Genomic DNA, 22,124 nt, shown 5'->3' with positions numbered 1-22,124 from the left:
TCCCTAATTTTGGAATGAAAATAAAATCAAATTAGTTTATATATAAAAAAAACATTAGTAGCTGAAAACCTTTGAATAAATACAAAGTTTCCAATTTTCTTTTTTGTTTTTGCAAAATAGTCAGGCTGAATCCCAGTATGTTGTTTTTATAAAAAAACAACTATTTATTAGTGGGGAATGTATGGCATTGTCCGCCGAGGGGTAAGGCAGGGAAGACTATAGTTTCGGATCTCGCCACTGATCCTCATCAGTTCCCTTAGTTTTTTGTTGGGATATTCTCCCCAGAAGCTATTAATAGCTTCTTTACAAAAAACCTTTCAAACCCAAATGTCTCTTGTGACAATTCGAAGTTCTTACGTTACCAGCGATACGACCCCAATGAGAAGTTCGTTTCGTTGGCGCCTGACTTCGTGGTCAACAAGGCATTTACAGACAACTACAATACATTTCCCACTGCTATGTGTCGTCACATTGTGACGAATGCAGATAACGTTGTTGTTGGTATTGCTAGTTAAAGCAATAAACCAAACAGTATGACCGTGCCTCGTCTACAACTTCAGTCGTGTTTGGCGGGTTATTTGCGATACCATTTGTATTTTGTTTTTGCAAAATAGGCAGGCTTAATCCCAGTTTGTTGTTTTTATAAAAAACAACTATTTATTAGTGGGGAATGTATGGCATTGTCCGCCGAGGGGCAAGGCAGGGAAGACTATAGTTTCGGATCTCGCCACTGATCCTCATCAGTTCCCTTAGTTTTTTGTTGGGATATTCTCCCCAGAAGCTATTAATAGCTTCTTTACAAAAAACCTTTCAAACCCAAATGTCTCTTGTGACAATTCGAAGTTCTTACGTTACCAGCGATACGACCCCAATGAGAAGTTCGTTTCGTTGGCGCCTGACTTCGTGGTCAACAAGGCATTTACAGACAACTACAATACATTTCCCACTGCTATGTGTCGTCACATTGTGACGAATGCACATAACGTTGTTGTTGGTATTGCTAGTTAAAGCAATAAACCAAACAGTATGACCGTGCCTCGTCTACAACTTCAGTCGTGTTTGGCGGGTTATTTGGGATACCATTTGTATTTTGTTTTTGCCAAATTATCAGGCTTAATCCCAGTTTGTTGTTTTTATAAAAAACAACTATTTATTAGTGGGGAATGTATGGCATTGTCCGCCGAGGGGCAAGGCAGGGAAGACTATAGTTTCGGATCTCGCCACTGATCCTCATCAGTTCCCTTAGTTTTTTGTTGGGATATTCTCCCCAGAAGCTATTAATAGCTTCTTTACAAAAAACCTTTCAAACCCAAATGTCTCTTGTGACAATTCGAAGTTCTTACGTTACCAGCGATACGACCCCAATGAGAAGTTCGTTTCGTTGGCGCCTGACTTCGTGGTCAACAAGGCATTTACAGACAACTACAATACATTTCCCACTGCTATGTGTCGTCACATTGTGACGAATGCACATAACGTTGTTGTTGGTATTGCTAGTTAAAGCAATAAACCAAACAGTATGACCGTGCCTCGTCTACAACTTCAGTAGTGTTTGGCGGGTTATTTGGGATACCATTTGTATTTTGTTTTTGCAAAATAGTCAGGCTTAATCCCAGTTTGTTGTTTTTATAAAAAAACAACTATTTATTAGTGGGGAATGTATGGCATTGTCCGCCGAGGGGTAAGGCAGGGAAGAATATAGTTTCGGATCTCGCCACTGATCCTCATCAGTTCCCTTCACTAATTCTTGATTTTTACTTTTCTCCGCACATCTAGAGCGCACAACAGGCCTCATATGGCTTAAGTGTATGTCCTTCTCATGTTGGACATGTGGTGGTATCATCCACCCCTCTTTTCAACCTAACCTAACCTATCCCAAATAACCCGCCAAACACTACTGAAGTTTCCAATTTTCGATATTTATCCGATTTGCAAAGATATATATATATATATATATATATATCATTTGTATGCCCCCCTGTACGTTTTGTCGTAACAACTCGTTCCCGCATCTGCTGTGTACAATTTGATATCACTCTACCACATACTGTCTGTATTGTTTGCGCTTACGCTCTGTCTGATGCGTGCTCTTTTATGTAGCTCTCTTCGAATACTGTTTCGCTAAAAGAGTGTACATACAATTTGTCAAGCAATATAGAATCTGCATAAAATTAAGATAACTTTGACATATACATACACAAACTTAATACAAGGTAACAGTTGCCGTTCGCTTTAAGAACGTTATTGAAATTGGTTTTTTTTTATTGAAACTTACGCTGGAGAATGTTTGCATGATGTCAACATACATATGGACAGTGGATCGTGGAGACTAAATTTTTAAAGTAAAAACATTTTGCAAATAAATTCCCCACTTCACCTGTGAAGAAAAGTATATTATTTGGTAAGTATATTAGTTGGTTGTTAGAAGATTTGTACGTAAATTTTCTGTGGAAAAGATATTTAACGATCACACTGTCACTTCTGTATCCGCATTTGATTTCTGTCTCAATTTGGGTTATGAAATCACATTTTCCCTCAAATATTTGTAATCTCGACTAGAGCAAAATCTTCACATCTACATTAATTATAGACGAGCTCAAATATGGAAATTTTCTTTTCCTAATTTCTAAATTAAATTATGGAAAAAGCCTGATTTTCAGCCATTTTAATACAATTTCTAAAATTACGTCAATAAACTGCCCCTTTCTTCGGTTCAGCGACCCATTATTAATTTTGTTGAAAAATATAATTAATAAATTATTTCGTACACGAAACAACTAGAAGAGGCAAAATTACGAGAATATAATGATCTTTCCCTGGAGGCAGAAAAGGAGGAAATTGAGAACTTGTGGGGAGAATGGAAAACGTCATACAAACTATGTAATTATGATCCTGACCAACAGAAAAGAGACAAACAGACTATTAAAACAAAAAAGGCAGAAATACATAAGAGTTCTATGAGATGTCTCACTCTCATAGGAAATGCTAAAGATAATTTAAAAGCCTCGTCTTCGAAATCTCCTCAAAAATTTAGCTCGAAAATTTCTGTCCCACCATGTGATACAGAAGTATTCCATGGAGACTATCTACACTGGCCCAGTTTTCGGGATTTATTTACTGCGATCTACATAAATAATAAAATACTCAGTCCCGTAGAAAAATTGTATCATCTGTTCCAAAAAATTAGTGGAGAGGCCAGACAAGTTAATCAGCACATCCCACTTACTGATGAAGGTTTCGAAATTACGTGGGATAACCTCAAAAATCAGTACGAGAACAAACGAATTCTCAAACAATCAATTCCGTACAATTTTCAATCTGGCCAGTGTTCCCAAGAATCAGCGATAGCACTAAAAAAGTTGAAAAGGAGATAAATAATGCTACCTCTGTTTTAAAACTATACAAGATAGATATTAAGTCGTGGGATCCAATTTTCGTGTTTCAATGTTCTTCGAAACTGCCGAAACTAACTTTGTCCCTTTGGGAACAATCAATTGCTAAGAAAACTGAAATGCCCTCCTGGGAAGAGCTTAACACGTTTTTAACTGAACGGTTTCAGGCACTAGAGGGCGTTTCAAATATATATGGCCCACAAGGCTCGAGATCTTCGCTGCCTCAGCCAAATAAATACAATAAATTTGATCGTACTTTAGTACACCACTTACACCACCACTGTGGTGTACTTTAGTATACCACACAAAGGTAAACAATCAAAAATGCAACTTATGCAGGGGAAACCACATTTTACGATCATGTCCCAAATTTTTGAGTATGGACTTCAAAAATACTGTCCAAAGTTAAACGCGACAAACACTGCCTCAACTGCCTAGCGCAGGGTCATATGGTCTCAAATTGTACGAGTCAGAAAACGTGTTCTGAGTGCAGTTCGAAGCATCATACGCTCTTACACAAATCAAATCGGATCCAACACGGAGAAAATAGGTCAGGGGAGTTGAGAAAAGTATCTGTGATTCCTCAGAATTAGCCTATGCAGTGGTTTTGTATGCAAGAGTACAAATCGGAAATTCTTTAGTCACGAATTTACTAGTCTCGAAATTAAAAGTAGCGCCGATTAAGAAGATTTCACTGCCCCAATTGGAGCTGTGCGGAGCTCAGCTGTTGGCAGACTTAGTAAGCGTATTTATACCCCAATTGTGTATCCAAAGTCATACTTTGTATCTTTGTTCGGACTCAACCATAGTTCTTGCTTGGCTTAAGAAACCATCGCATACGTGGACAACGTTTGTGGCAAACAGGGTATCGAAAATTCATGATAAAGTAGGAGATAAATGGCGACATGTTTCTAGACATGACAACCCCGCAGATCTGGCAACCCGGGGGTGACTCCTTTAGAACTACGGGGAGGAATCTGTGGTGGTTCGCTCCCAGCTGGCTCCAAAAGATGAGCAATTCTGGCCCTCAGCAATTAATATTCCGGAGGTATGTCTAGAAATGAAGCTTTCTCCCGAAACTGTGGTACAAAACCCACTTTCTTCCAAGGTACATATAGCTAGATCTGAGGAGCTGTCACCTACCGTTTCATTAAGGCGGTACATGCGTTTGGATATATGGAAAGGTTTATGAAATCTTGTCATCCTGCCACTCGAGAAACGGCAACAAGTTGTCCTTTAAGGAGGTATATGCGGGACGAAAACATCTTAGCATACTGTCCCAAAAGATCTATTTTCCTGACGAGTACGAATCTCTGTCCCAAGGAAAGCCTCTGGATAAGAAAAGTCCTTTACTTACACTTACACCCTATCTCGATCAAGAGAGAATAATCCGCGCCAATGGGCGACTTGGGTCTACAACTTCTCTGTCTCCAAGTGAAAGACACCCCTTTATTCTGACCGCTGCCAGTAAATTTGCCAAGATGTATGTCCAATTCATGCATGACACGACCTTGCATGGAAGTCCCCAATTAATGATGGCAACTATTCGACTAGAATGTTGGATTATCAGGGGAAAGAATTTAGTAAAAGCAACTGTTAAAAATTGCATTAAATGTGTTTTGGCCCGAAAGAAGCTGCAAGGACAACTGATGGCAGCGTTACCGACTGAACGGACCACGTTAAGCAGACCCTTTGCAAACACCGGGTTTTGCTTCCCCGATCGCAATAGCAACACTTCCTATCCTAACCCGATCTTTAGTTCCCCAAATGTCATCATTATAAAGGTACAAATTTTAATTTATTCTTCTATTTTTCGTAGAATAAATGGATTTTCTTGAAGCTTATCGCTGCCCCATCTGCAAAACACGCCACTCATTACGCCTCTGTCGGTGTTTCTTGGCCATGCACACTAAAACAAAATCGAATTATGTGCGGGAGAACAAGGTGTGTGAGAATTGTTCGGGCATCTCGCACACGCTAGAGGACTGCAGAAGCCAGGATGTATGCCGCAAATGCTGGAAGAGGCACCACACTCTCTTACGCCCGTTGGATGAGAAGACTTTTGATTGGCTTCAAATGACGGCTCTGGCTCACATAAATGGTCCCGGTATGGGTGACGAGAAACGCATCATTCGCATTCTTTTGGCCCCAAATAGTCCCGACAGTTTCATTGCGCCGCCATATTGTCGACTGCCATTAAAGATGGATTATGACATTTTGCAGTACAAGGTGCAACTCGCAGATAGGCACAGTGAGGTGCGAACGGTCACAGTCGATCTCCCATTCAAACACAGCCACCGTTACCGTACTCCCCAATCACACTGCGATCCTAAAGAGTTTTGGAAAATTTGTCCTATAGAAAACGCAGCGGATCCGTCTTTTTATCTACCATGGAGTTGTTCCATAGTTCTGGGAAAGGATGTTGGTATATCAATTTATTTGGGATTACCGGAGGAGCAGTCAGGGCTACCATATTTGCAGAAGACTATATTTGGTGATGGCTTTTTTGGTCCATTGGCGAAAGACACTGAATTGGAGGCTGAATTTATATCTCAAAATAGGCAAGACGAATAGTTCGCTCTGGAGTCTATTTAGTTTAATTACTTACATTATTACAAACCTTTTTTAATTATTCATTCCTGATAATTGTCATTGAACTTTTTTGGTCCCAAAATGGGCGAATTGAATTTCTGAATTTATTACCGCTTATTGGTAATTTATATACATTAATATCATTATATTATTTACTTTATTGAACTAGCCATTCAAGGTAGGTGGCATGATCAGGTACTTAAAGGGACATGTGTGAACAATTCCATCTCTGAGTACCATGATCAGTTGATAGTGTCAGCACTGACATCATCTGAGAGAAAAAAACTCTCAACAGCAATCCCAATCACCAACAGTGTAAAACCCCGCTAAGAATTTTCATGTTTATTTGTTTGTCCGATAACTTACTGAGTAAAAATTACTCAGTAAATTATGTTGAGAGAGTTTGTTCTCTCATGTGAAAATATTAAAAAAGGCTATCGAACAACATCCAGTAAAATCCAGTCAGAAATCAAATATATGTTAAAAATTCGTATATAAAATAAAATTTTTTAATAAATGAAATTTTAATCTATTTATGCATTCATTGTATATTACTCAATTACCCCCAAAACTTAAAGTGTTCGGATTATTGCATTGATATAAAAAAATTATATATATTTGACAACAGAACATAAACATGAAAATTCTTACTGTGTATATTTTGCAGTAAGAATTTTAAGTTATCGAACAATATTCTGTAACAATTTGTACAAATTGTTACAAATTATTGGGATATCAAACAAACCTTATGTTGTGTTGTCAAATATATATTATTTTTTTTTTCAATCAATGCAATAATTTGAATATTTAATTTTTTGTGGGTTATTAAACAATATGCAATATATAATAAATTGAAATGTGTAAAATTGTATCAATTTTGTATCAGATTTCTTAAAAACTTCAAATTCTGACACATACATTTGATTTCCTACTGGCTTTTACTGGATGTTCGATAACTTTTTCAATATTTTCACATGAGAGCACAAACTCTTCCTATTTAAATCGAAGACAAAGTGTAATTTTTTTGTATTTTAATTTCAAATTTGTTTGAAGCATGGTTTATTATTAAGGTTAACCAGCATGCTTTAGTATTCACTTGTCGTCGACATTTTAATCGCGAAATACCAACTACAACCAGAATAATAAGAATAATATTAAGAGCATTTCTTCACGTTTTTGGCAATTTTGAAAAAATTTTGAACATTTGTTTTATATTATAATTTTTATTTATTTTTTATTATACTTACCGCTGCAAGGATTCGAGAGTATACGCGTTTCCTTGCTCTCTCATTGTTGGCAATGTATTAAAATGCTTTTTTTTTTGCATTTATTCACTTTATTAAAAAAATCACTATATATTTTATTAGTTGTTACTATTTTGACGTCGTTTATAGATATTCCTATATTTGCTTTTTTTTCCAAATAATATAGCATACAAACAGACGCATCGAGAAATATTTGCATAAATAATATATGTAATAATTTAAGAGTAAATGTATTAACGAATAATAAAAAAATCTCATTTTTTTCTGGTACGTACCAAAACAAAAATTTGATTTTTTTATTATTCGTAAATACATTTATTCTTAAATTATCGGAAAATATGTGCATAAATAATATATATGTTATAATTTAAGAGTAAATATAAATATACATATATATGTATATATATATTAAATATTTGTCGATAAATATTTGCATAAATAATATATGTTATAATTTAAGAGTAAATGTATTCACGAATAATAAAAAAATCTACTTTTTGTTTTAGTACGATAAATATATATATATATATATTCTTTAATAATTCCATGAAAACTTATTATTTATAAAACCACGCCTCTTATGCATAAATGCAAACGGAGTCTTGAGTGACGTGTGTTATGTTCACATTTAGACATAGCTCCCACATATATCATTTCTTCCAATTTTGTTTAAATGGTACATTAAAGCCTCTATATTTCTTTTGATTTGCACGAAGTGTAGCATAGTGACCGAATTAGGTATAAAATGATATGTGCTACCTTATATTTCTACCTTGGCCGGCATCGATAAAAATATCATAATTACAAATATTTTTTAATGATTTTATATTTTAAAGTATTCTCCTCTATGTTCTTTACAATTACCAAGAAGATCCTTGTGAATATATATACATATATAATTTTATAACCACAATTTTTTTCTTAAGAAAAAATAATTATCGCTGGTGTTGACAAACCTAATTGACCAAATGCCAAATTTGGACTGAATAAATGTACTTAGCTCGATTAAATTTTATGCAGAAATAGGCTCTGTATAAAATTTATTCAAGGTCTTTTTCATATTTAGTTAAAGGATTTTTAGTTATTTTAAGTTATATAAAACATATTCCGACTATTGGCACATGCCGAGATTAGGTGCGTTTACCCTATATTCTTTAATAAAGATCAGTAAGGAAAGTTCAATATTCGGACGGGGCCGACAATATACTCTAGGTTCGATTTGATACGTTGTGCACTAATTCGTCCTAAGCGGACAAACTTTAGTTATTTCGTACCTCATTGTGATGAAATAGGATGAAATTATGTATGGAAGCTTTATTTAAACTTGATACGTCTTCAATCCAATACGCTATGCAATATTTCATGTAAAGCAAACAGACATAGGCTTCTCCATTTGCACCATTTGCATAGAAACGGACAAAAGTATATATGTGAGCTATATTTAAACCTGAACCAAATTCATCATAAATTAGCATTCATTAATCTAGACCTAATTCAATACACTCTGTAAAAGTTTGTCTCAAATGTACCAATATTTGGAGTTTGGTGCACCATTTCTAAATTCAATACATGCTGCAAAATTTCGTGAATATAGAACATAGACTCCTCGATGCGTCATTTATATAAAATCGGACGAAAATATATGGGAGCTATATCGAAATCTAAACCGATTCCAACAAAACATCGCATACATCAATCTGGACCTAATTCAGTACTCTGTGCAAAATTTTGTCTCAATCGGACAAATATTGGGAGTTTGGTGCACCATTTACCTAAAATCGGATGAAACTATATGTGGGAGCTATATCTAAATTTGAACCGATTTCAGCCAAACTTGCCACACATCAATCTAGACCTAATTCAATACTCTGTGCAAAATTTTGTACTAATCGGACAAATATTGGGAGTTTGGTGCGCTATTTACCTAAAATCGGACTATATATGGGAGCTATCGGTTCAGATTTAGATCTGAACCGATTTTCTTCAAATCAAAAATACATGGACGGACGGACGGACATGTGTAAATCGACTCAGAATGTGATTCTATGCATATTCCCAAAAGGAACCATGGGTCTATCTCGATTATTTTTGCCTGTTACAAACATATGCACAAAGACATAATACCCTGTACCACAGTGTGGTGAAGGGTATAAAAAAGAAATGCTTTATTTATAAAGGAGCTATATGACTTTATTCAACAATGCACTTTATTTTAATGCAGCGTTTCGTTGGATGAATTAGTGTTATGTTAAATGTAACTTCATAGTGCCTCTCTCATAAAAGTAGTGCTCTCTATTTGCAAAAAATAATAATAGTAGATTTTCACATTCCTTTTTATATACAATTTTTTATCATTAAATAAAATTTGCAATATAAGAAAAATATAATAATCGCATTGTGCCAAGTCGGGACTGTATGGCGGATGTATTCCCTGTCGTCAAATGAGTAGCTAACTACAAAAAAAAAAAACAATTTAAAGTTAGCTGGTATAGACTGGCTACAAAGCCACTACTACGCAATGCAAAAAAATGTATGAAAATATCGGCGATCGGCCACCAACGCCGTTCAATTTAAACGGCGTAAATTTTAATGTACGCCTTGGAAGTGTAATTTTGTAAACAACAAATCCCGCGTTTAATTTGTCGATTGAAAGTCGTTTGTTTGTGAATAAAGTGTTGTGATTTTATCTAAAGTTTTACAGTGAGTTTTTAATTACATGTAATAAATAATGTGGTTAAATGTAATGTGGTTTGAACACACAATTTTTTTAATACAGAAGAAAAAAAGAAACATGAGAAGTGCGAGTAAACGATATTTGAGGCGGAAAATAATCGTAGCGACTATGTAACTTTCCTAATTACATTTCTGATTTTGTTTATGTATCCATTAAATGATTTCTTTTTACTTCACAGATAAATACAATGAAAACAATATTGAGGTGACGTTTGCCCTCACAGGGATAATGGCAAATAATTTGTGCACGGACATCAATTTTCCTTATGTTCTAACAGGTAAATCCTCATTTGAATATATATATATATATATATATGATTTAAATCTAAAATCATATACATGTTCATACATTTTTATCATTTAAACAGATGCCTGCCGGTCTTTTCATATTTAGTTAAAGGATTTTTAGTTATTTTAAGTTATATAAAACATATTCCGACTATTGGCACATGCCGAGATTAGGTGCGTTTACCCTATATTCTTTAATAAAGATCAGTAAGGAAAGTTCAATATTCGGACGGGGCCGACAATATACTCTAGGTTCGATTTGATACGTTGTGCACTAATTCGTCCTAAGCGGACAAACTTTAGTTATTTCGTACCTCATTTTGATGAAATAGGATGAAATTATGTATGGAAGCTATATTTAAACTTGATACGTCTTCAATCCAATACGCTATGCAATATTTCATGTAAAGCAAACAGACATAGGCTCCTCCATTTGCACCATTTGCATAGAAACTGACAAAAGTATATATGTGAGCTATATTTAAATCTGAACCAAATTCAACATAACTTAGCATACATTAATCTAGACCTAATTCAATACACTCTGTAAAAGTTTGTCTCAAATGTACCAATATTGGGAGTTTGGTGCACCATTTCTAAATTCAATACATGCTGCAAAATTTCGTGAATATAGAACATAGACTCCTCGATGCGTCATTTATATAAAATCGGACGAAAATATATGGGAGCTATATCGAAATCTAAACCGATTCCAACAAAACATCGTATACATCAATCTGGACCTAATTCAGTACTCTGTGCAAAATTTTGTCTCAATCGGACAAATATTGGGAGTTTGGTGCACCATTTACCTAAAATCGGATGAAACTATATATGGGAGCTATATCTAAATTTGAACCGATTTCAGCCAAACTTGGCACACACCAATCTAGACCTAATTCAATACTCTGTGCAAAATTTTGTACTAATCGGACAAATATTGGGAGTTTGGTGCGCTATTTAACTAAAATCGGACTATATATGGGAGCTATCGGTTCAGATTTAGATCTGAACCGATTTTCTTCAAAACAAAAATACATGGACGGACGGACATGTGTAAATCGACTCAGAATGTGATTCTATGCATATTCCCAAAAGGAACCATGGGTCTATCTCGATTATTTTTGCCTGTTACAAACATATGCACAAAGACATAATACCCTGTACCACAGTGTGGTGAAGGGTATAAAAAAGAAATGCTTTATTTATAAAGGAGCTATATGACTTTATTCAACAATGCACTTTATTTTAATGCAGCGTTTCGTTGGATGAATTAGTGTTATGTTAAATGTAACTTCATAGTGCCTCTCTCATAAAAGTAGTGCTCTCTATTTGCAAAAAATAATAATAGTAGATTTTCACATTCCTTTTTATATACAATTTTTTATCATTAAATAAAATTTGCAATATAAGAAAAATATAATAATCGCATTGTGCCAAGTCGGGACTGTATGGCGGATGTATTCCCTGTCGTCAAATGAGTAGCTAACTACAAAAAAAACAACAATTTAAAGTTAGCTGGTATAGACTGGCTACAAAGCCACTACTACGCAATGCAAAAAAATGTATGAAAATATCGGCGATCGGCCACCAACGCCGTTCAATTTAAACGGCGTAAATTTTAATGTACGCCTTGGAAGTGTAATTTTGTAAACAACAAATCCCGTGTTTAATTTGTCGATTGAAAGTCGTTTGTTTGTGAATAAAGTGTTGTGATTTTATCTAAAGTTTTACAGTGAGTTTTTAATTACATGTAATAAATAATGTGGTTAAATGTAATGTGGTTTGAACACACAATTTTTTTAATACAGAAGAAAAAAAAGAAACATGAGAAGTGCGAGTAAACGATATTTGAGGCGGAAAATAATCGTAGCGACTATGTAAGTTTCCTAATTACATTTCTGATTTTGTTTATGTATCCATTAAATGATTTCTTTTTACTTCACAGATAAATACAATGAAAACAATATTGAGGTGACGTTTGCCCTCACAGGGATAATGGCAAATAATTTGTGCACGGACATCAATTTTCTTTATATTCTAACAGGTAAATCCTCATTTGAATATATATATATATGATTTAAATCTAAAATCATATACATGTTCATACATTTTTATCATTTAAACAGATGCCTGCCGGTCTTTTCATATTTAGTTAAAGGATTTTTAGTTATTTTAAGTTATATAAAACATATTCCGACTATTGGCACATGCCGAGATTAGGTGCGTTTACCCTATATTCTTTAATAAAGATCAGTAAGGAAAGTTCAATATTCGGACGGGGCCGACAATATACTCTAGGTTCGATTTGATACGTTGTGCACTAATTCGTCCTAAGCGGACAAACTTTAGTTATTTCGTACCTCATTTTGATGAAATAGGATGAAATTATGTATGGAAGCTATATTTAAACTTGATACGTCTTCAATCCAATACGCTATGCAATATTTCATGTAAAGCAAACAGACATAGGCTCCTCCATTTGCACCATTTGCATAGAAACTGACAAAAGTATATATGTGAGCTATATTTAAATCTGAACCAAATTCAACATAACTTAGCATACATTAATCTAGACCTAATTCAATACACTCTGTAAAAGTTTGTCTCAAATGTACCGATATTGGGAGTTTGGTGCACCATTTCTAAATTCAATACATGCTGCAAAATTTCGTGAATATAGAACATAGACTCCTCGATGCGTCATTTATATAAAATCGGACGAAAATATATGGGAGCTATATCGAAATCTAAACCGATTCCAACAAAACATCGTATACATCAATCTGGACCTAATTCAGTACTCTGTGCAAAATTTTGTCTCAATCGGACAAATATTGGGAGTTTGGTGCACCATTTACCTAAAATCGGATGAAACTATATATGGGAGCTATATCTAAATTTGAACCCATTTCAGCCAAACTTGGCACACACCAATCTAGACCTAATTCAATACTCTGTGCAAAATTTTGTACTAATCGGACAAATATTGGGAGTTTGGTGCGCTATTTACCTAAAATCGGACTATATATGGGAGCTATCGGTTCAGATTTAGATCTGAACCGATTTTCTTCAAAACAAAAATACATGGACGGACGGACGGACGGACATGTGTAAATCGACTCAGAATGTGATTCTATGCATATTCCCAAAAGGAACCATGGGTCTATCTCGATTATTTTTGCCTGTTACAAACATATGCACAAAGACATAATACCCTGTACCACAGTGTGGTGAAGGGTATAAAAAAGAAATGCTTTATTTATAAAGGAGCTATATGACTTTATTCAACAATGCACTTTATTTTAATCCAGCGTTTCGTTGTATGAATTATTGTTATGTTAAATGTAACTTCATAGTGCCTCTCTCATAAAAGTAGTGCTCTCTATTTGCAAAAAATAATAATAGTAGATTTTCACATTCCTTTTTATATACAATTTTTTATCATTAAATAAAATTTGCAATATAAGAAAAATATAACAATTGCATTGTGCCAAGTCGGGACTATATGGCGGATGTATTCCCTGTCGTCAAATGAGTAGCTAACTACAAAAAAAAAAAAAAACAATTTAAAGTTAGCTGGTATAGACTGGCTACAAAGCCACTACTACGCAATGCAAAAAAATGTATGAAAATATCGGCGATCGGCCACCAACGCCGTTCAATTTAAACGGCGTAAATTTTAATGTACGCCTTGGAAGTGTAATTTTGTAAACAACAAATCCCGCGTTTAATTTGTCGATTGAAAGTCGTTTGTTTGTGAATAAAGTGTTGTGATTTTATCTAAAGTTTTACAGTGAGTTTTTAATTACATGTAATAAATAATGTGGTTAAATGTAATGTGGTTTGAACACACAATTTTTTTAATACAGAAGAAAAAAAGAAACATGAGAAGTGCGAGTAAACGATATTTGAGGCGGAAAATAATCGTAACGACTATGTAAGTTTCCTAATTACATTTCTGATTTTGTTTATGTATCCATTAAATGATTTCTTTTTACTCCACAGATAAATACAATGAAAACAATATTGAGGTGACGTTTGCCCTCACAGGGATAATGGCAAATAATTTGTGCACGGACATCAATTTTCCTTATGTTCTAACAGGTAAACCCTCATTTGAATATATATATATATATATATATATATATGATTTAAATCTAAAATCATATACATGTTCATACATTTTTATCATTTAAACAGATGCCTGCCGGTCCCTTGGCTCTGAGGATGTAGATGCGGATCTACGCAACGCCCTAAAAATAATCAAGAAGCGTTGCATCCACTCTAAGTGCATCCAAAACAAAATAGCTAAAACTAATAATTAATTTAATATTTTTAACAATTTTTTTATTTAAAATACAAATGTGCAAACTAATTTTTTCATTCCTAAGATTTTTAAAACCAAAAACTAATATTAATTTTATATTTATTATTAAACCGCAAATGTTTAAATAATTTATAAAAATCTTTGTGATAAATGATGTGATCCTTGTTATGTTTTTTATATTAATAAATTGTTGTTTTATAATAATGTAAATTTTTAAACCTCGTTTTATTTCAGCAAGATATAAATAGTGGCTTTTCACCTAACGTGCAAAAAACTAACTTTTCTCTGACTACAATTTGACTTACAAATAGTTAGTTAAAAAAAAAATTAACTGAAAGCGTATTTAAACAAGTAGATATATAGCTAACTGCAAAAAGTTAACTATAAGTTAACTGCTGGATAACTGACTATAAAGTTAACTGAAAGTAGTGCAAATTCGGACAATGGACTACTTCGTAGGACAACACAATGTTCAAATAGTCAGTTGGTTACAGGTAAAAAAGTCGATTTATCAACCACTACTAATTGAAAAAAGTTAGTTTTCAATTAGTTTAAAGTTAGTTGAATGTACGACAGGGTTAAAACTTGCCATCCAAGCTCGCGAAGTTTCTGGCGAGTCACTGTAGATGTGTGTGGGCTAGCGTTGTCCTGGGGGTTACTCTGTATTGCGATGTGTAAGAAAAATTGTAACGCATTGCGTAATTGGTACTCTCTATTTCGTTTTCGTATCTCCTTTCGCATCTACTTTACGCAAATGTGGCATCACCGCACTCTGTAATACGAAAACGTATGTCAAACTCGTTCGTTAAGCGCATACATCTTGAAAATAGCAAACGCAAAGGAAACGAAACATGTAAGTAAGCACAATTAACGGTTTTATTTATATCTAAATTGTAAATTATTTTAGGAAAAGCCAAAAAAAATCAAAATCGCCATATAAAAGTTTTAACATTTAATATTATAAGTTTTTTATAAATACTACAATGAAATAAATCCATTTTGATTTTGTTTGTTTTTAATAAATAAATGTTATTTTATTTAAATCAAATTGTTTCTAACATTATTCCTTATTTCCTTAGCACTATTTGTTTCTTCGCTGTTGTTCGTATTGCTATAAACAGACACTTCAATTTCATTAAGACTTTCTGGCCCAGCAATTTCGTATCTTGGCAGTTGCGAATTAAATTCTAGGCAAATATTGTGCAGGACAGAGCAAACGTTCGTTATTTGAACCACACTTTCTGGTGCGTAATGTAACTCTCTGGCTGCTAACAGAACCGAAATCTGCGTTTCAAAACACCACTCTTTCAAATATGGACCTTCCTTTGCAAAACTTTTTATTAAAACGACTTTCAGGCGAATTTTCCGTCGCGTTCCTGTATGGGGTAAGTAACCAGGGTTCCAATAGGTAGCCCGAATCGCCTTTTAGATGATTAAAAATAAGTAAGAAAAATAATTTAAAATTGCGTTAATATTGTTACCAATCAGCCAATATCCATTTTCTCTTTCGAAACGTTCTTTTAATTTTTGCTTTGCGTTGGAAAGGGCCCAAACATGTGAATCATAGCTAGCACCGCCATACCGGCAATCTAAATATGTAATTCTCATTTGGTGATCACATATCTAAAAAAGACAAAATGATGTTTAATAAGCCGCATTCATATAAAATAAAATTTCACCAACATTGCATTCATACTGTGCTTTAATTTTCTGTTGAAGTATAAGTGTTCGTTCCTAGCCGGTCGAATCATTTGTATGTGGGTGCAGTCAACTGCCCCAATCACCCCAGGAATTCCACACATATGGAAAAAGCCTCTTTTAATTTCAATTTCCTTCTCCGCAGTTACCTCAAATTGTATGTGCTTGGGGCAAAGTATTCGCTCAATCACCTCGCAAACTTCTTTTAAGCAACGCGACATAGATTGTTGTGATAATCCTAAAAGATGGGCTTACCCGATTTGGTGTTGATAACCACCTTGTCGAAGCAATTTCAAAGCAGCGGCCACTTTTATTGGAGTTGGAATTGATGTGGATCTATTTGGAACGACGAGGTCGGGTTTAATAGCATTTAACACATACATAAACGCATCTTTATTGAGACGAAAATTTTTTATAAATCTATAAAAAAATATTTGAAAATGTTTGCCACATAATTCGTAGTTATATTTTCATACCCGTGGTCACTTAGGGAAAGTATATTTGATCGATCTCTTAAAATCCGTTTTGTAATCCGTTCATCATTCTCATTTTCTTCCAACCATAACGCCACCGAATCCATACTTATTAATTATAAATTTTTTAAAAATACACTCGTACCGCACAAAAATATGTTTTTATTTACATTTTTTGACGTTTTCCTTTGTCATTATTCGATATTGTTTACATTTGGTACCAGTGTTGCCCTATTTTTGATTTTATTTGCGATTGCGTTTGCGTCCATGTTACAGAGTACCAAATTGAACTCTTAACGCATTTAGCTTACGCATCGCACTTGCTTTCGCAACGCAATACAGAGTAACCCCCCAGGTGGAACACGTCGCCATTCCTGTTGCCCGTTTCTGGTCAATTGCTATCTTCGAACGGTCCTGTTGTTGACAGTACAGATCAGAACTTAAAAGCAACTCATATTAAATAATCCCCTTTCAGTCCCACCAAATACATAGCACAACCTTCATGGCCGTTAGTCCTGGTTTGGCTACCAGTCACCATTCGTTTAAGAAATGCGTCTATCCAAACGGAATGAGATAGACGCATTTCAATGGTTCGCAAATGGAAATTCCATCCATCCCATTTTTTTGGTTATTGGCGTGGCTCTCAAAAATCTTGCTTCTTTTTGAATCCAGTTTTGTGTAAATGGTTTAAAACAGTTTTATGGTCGATTTTTAACTCGTAGCCGATGTTACAACTGCTAACATGCCGGTCATGGATATTCATGTTCAATAACCTAAACTATTTTTTTTAATAAATCCACGTCTGCGTTTGCTTCATTTAAATCGAATGGTGGGTATTAATAATAAAGTGCATATGTAAATGTGCTAAGATAATTCAAAAACATGTAACAGAACTGTACATATCGCCTGGACGCTTAATTGATCGATACAAATGACGCCGTCATTTTGTAAAGATCAACTACGCAGTGATAACGTAGCGTCATAAAGCGAGAAAAAAGAAGCGCCACTTCAATTCGTTATTTCGGCGTATTAACAAAAGTCGTCTCTTTGAAAATAAGGTGTTTTAGTGTTTTCTAGTCTGGGTGACGAAAAAATAAGGAAAATTTTTTGAGATGGTAAGTACTGCTGTGAAAAATTATATATTGTCTGGTCACGTACTGCATAAATCTACTACTTTTTAATACGATAACGAATTTTACTTTATGATATCAAAGAAAATAGTAAAATCTGGTAGATTCTTGCAGAACGGGAACAGACCAATAGTTACACCAAATTATTTTTTTTAATTTTAGGATAACCAAAAACCTTTTGCTATTACCAATAAATATTATTTGGTCAACAAAATATATACCAACAAGCAAGGAAAACAAGCACAAAAAACTAACTGAACCACGTGGTGCACAAAAAGAAAATAAAAATTATAAATCTAAAGCAGGTGTATACATTCAAAAATTAAAACTTTTGGAGGAAAATCAAAAAACCCTCAACAAGGACAACAAAAGTACGAACAGGTATCTAAAATTTTACTTAATATAATAATAAATCATAATTACCGAGAAATATTTGCATAAATAATATATGTTATAATTTAAGAGTAAATGTACTCACGAATAATTAAAAAAATCTACTTTTTGTTTTGGTACGATATATATATATATATATATAGGATCAAAAAAGTACGAAAACGTACCTAAAATTTTACTTCAAATAATTATAAATCATATTTATCGAGAAATATTTGCATGAATAATATATATTATAATCTAAGAGTAAATGTATTTACGAATAATAAAAAAACTACTTTTTGTTTTCGTACGATATATATATAATATATGTTATAATTTAAGAGTAAATGTATTTACGAATAATAAAAAAATCTAATTTTTGTTCTGGTACGTACCAAAACAAAAATTTGATTTTTTTATTATTCGTAAATGTTGGGAGTTTGGTGCACTATTTACCTAATATCGGGCTATATATGGGAGCTATCGGTTCAGATTTAGATCTGAACCGATTTTCTTCAAAACAGAAATACATGGACGGACATGCGTAAATCGACTCAGAATGTGATTCTATGCATATTCCCAAAAGGAACCATGGGACTATCTCGATTATTTTTGCCTGTTGCAAACATATGCACAAAGACATAATACCCTGTACCACAGTGTGGTGAAGGGTATAAAAAAGAAATGCTTTATTTATATAGGAGCTATATGACTTTATTCAACAATGCACTTTATTTAAATGCAGCGTTTCGTTGGATGAATTATTGTTATGTTAAATGTAACTTCATAATGCCTATCTCATAAAAGTAGTGCTCTCTATTTGCAAAAAATAATAATAGTAGATTTTCACATTCATTTTTATATACAATTTTTATCATTAAATAAAATTTGCAATTTAAGAAAAATATAATAATCGCTTTGTGCCAAGTCCGGACAGTATGGTGGATGTATTAAAACTTGCCATCCAAGCTCCCGAAGTTTCTGGCGAGTCACTGTAGATGTGTGTGGGCTAGCGTTGTCCTGGTGGAACACGTCGCCATTCCTGTTGCCCGTTTCTGGTTAATTGCTATCTTCGAACGGTCCTGTTGTTGACAGTACAGATCAGAACTTAAAAGCAACTCATATTAAATAATCCCCTTTCGGTCCCACCAAATACATAGCTCAACCTTCATGGCCGTTAGTCCTGGTTTGGCTACCAGTCACCATTCGTTTAAGAAATGCGTCTATCTCATTCCGTTTGGTCAATGGTTCGCAAATGGAAATTCCATCTATCCCATTTTTCTGGTTATTGGAGTGGCTCTCAAAAATCTTGCTTCTTTTTGAATCCAGCTTTGTGTAAATGGTTTAAAACAGTTTTATGGTCGATTTTTAACTCGTAGCCAATGCTACAACTGCTAACATGCCGGTCATGGATATTCATTTTCAATAACCTAAACTATTTTTTTTAATAAATCCACGCCTGCGTTTGCTTCATTTAGATCGATTGTTGGGTATTAATAATAAAGTGCATATGTAAATGTGCTAAGATAATTCAAAAACATGTAACAGAACTGTCCATATCGCCTGGACGCTTAATTGATCGACACAAATGACGCCGTCATTTTGTAAAGATCAACTACGCAGTGATAACGTAGCGTCATAAAGCGAGATAAAAGAAGCGTCACTTCAATTCGTTATTTCGGCGTATTAACAAAAGTCGTCTCTTTGAAAATAAAGTGTTTTAGTGTTTTCTAGTCTGGGTGACGAAAAAATAAGGAAAATTTTTCGAGATGGTAAGTACTGCTGTGAAAAATTATATATTGTCTGGTCCCGTACTGCATAAATCTACTAGTTTTCAATACGATAACGAATTTTACTATATGATATCGAAGAAAATATTAAAATCTGGTAGAGTCTTGCAGTACGGGAACAGACCAATAGTTACACCAAATTATTTTTTTTAATTTTAGGATAACCAAAAACCTTTTGCTATAACCAATAAATATTATGTGGTCAACAAAATATATACCAACAAGCAAGCACGTGGTGCACAAAAAGAAAATAAAAATTATAAATCTAAAGCAGGTGTATACATTCAAAAATTAAAACTTTTGTAGGAAAATCAAACAACCCTTAACAAGGACACAACCCTCAACAAGGACAACAAAAATACGAATAGGTATCTAAAAATTTACTTAAAATAATAAGAAATCATAATTATCGAGAAATATTTGCATAAATAATATATGTTATAATTTAAGAGTAAATGTACTCACGAATAATTAAAAAAATCTACTTTTTGTTTTGGTACGATATATATATATATATATATAGGATCAAAAAAGTACGAAAACGTACCTAAAATTTTACTTCAAATAATAATAAATCATAATTATCGAGAAATGTTTGCATAAATAATATATGTTATAATTTAAGAGTAAATGTATTTACGAATAATAAAAAAAATCTACCTTTTGTTTTCGTACGATATATATATATATATATAAATAAACTATGTTAAAATTTAAGAGTAAATGTATTTACGAATAATAAAAAAATCTATTCATTTAGATCGATTGGTGGGTATTAATAATAAAGTGCATATGTAAATGTGCTAAGATAATTCAAAAACATGTAACAGAACTGTACATATCGCCTGGACGCTTAATTGATCGACACAAATGACGCCGTCATTTTGTAAAGATCAACTACGCAGTGATAACGTAGCGTCATAAAGCGAGATAAAAGAAGCGTCACTTCAATTCGTTATTTCGGCGTATTAACAAAAGTCGTCTCTTTGAAAATAAAGTGTTTTATACCATAGACAGACGACAGCCTTAATTTGCATTAAAAAGTTCTTAATTTGAATTAAAATTTACCCCAGACAGACCAGAGTTTCTACATTTATGAACCAGTTTTTTCTTTCAAAACTATTGTTTGTCTGTCTGTAGGAAGAAAATATTGACATTTGTTTACAATATTTTTTAGGATTACATCTTTTTGAAATTGATACATGACAGGAAGGAAAACTAATAGCTATAATGAAGATAAAACAGGTCCAAATTTGAAGAAATGTTGAATTTTGCCTTTATTTCTAATTTTTATTTTCGTAAACGTAAAAAATTTGACAACAACCAATTTATTTTCTACAGCATTGCCATATTGAAATTGCTTAATTCAGTATAAATTCAGTTTGATTTTGTGCATTAACAACACATAAAAATGAGGATAATGTACAAGTTAATTTGAATTAAGGCTGTTAATGCAAATTAAGGCTGTCGTCTGTCTAGGCTATTAGTGTTTTCTAGTCTGGGTGACGAAAAAATAAGGAAAATTTTTCGAGATGGTAAGTACTGCTGTGAAAAATTATATATTGTCTGTTCCCGTACTGCATAAATCTACTAGTTTTCAATACGATAACGAATTTTACTATATGATATCGAAGAAAATAGTAAAATCTGGTAGAGTCTTGCAGTACGGGAACAGACCAATAGTTACACCAAATTATTTTTTTTAATTTTAGGATAACCAAAAACCTTTTGCTATAACCAATAAATATTATGTGGTCAACAAAATATATACCAACAAGCATGCACGTGGTGCACAAAAAGAAAATAAAAATTATAAATCTAAAGCAGGTGTATACATTCAAAAATTAAAACTTTTGAAGGAAAATCAAACAACCCTTAACAAGGACAAAACCCTCAACAAGGACAACAAGAGTACGAATAGGTATCTACAAATTTACTTAAAATAATAAGAAATCATAATTATCGAGAAATATTTGCATAAATAATATATGTTATAATTTAAGAGTAAATGTACTCACGAATAATTAAAAAAATCTACTTTTTGTTTTGGTACGATAT

The 22,124-nt window shown here is 33.4% G+C and overlaps 1 pseudogene; it reads right to left on the bottom strand.

Moving 5' to 3' along the window:
* Nucleotides 1-15,638: 15,638 nt before the first annotated feature.
* LOC133329751 (putative nuclease HARBI1) lies at nt 15,639-16,878 on the bottom strand (annotated as a pseudogene).
* Between the last annotated feature and the right edge of the window lie 5,246 nt (nt 16,879-22,124).

This window comes from Musca vetustissima, unplaced genomic scaffold, assembly GCF_032173495.1.
Source record: "Musca vetustissima isolate MV318-11 ecotype Yass unplaced genomic scaffold, APGP_CSIRO_Mvet_v1 utg266357, whole genome shotgun sequence".
Lineage (NCBI taxonomy): Eukaryota > Metazoa > Arthropoda > Insecta > Diptera > Muscidae > Musca > Musca vetustissima.
This window is presented reverse-complemented; position numbering and strand designations above follow the sequence as displayed.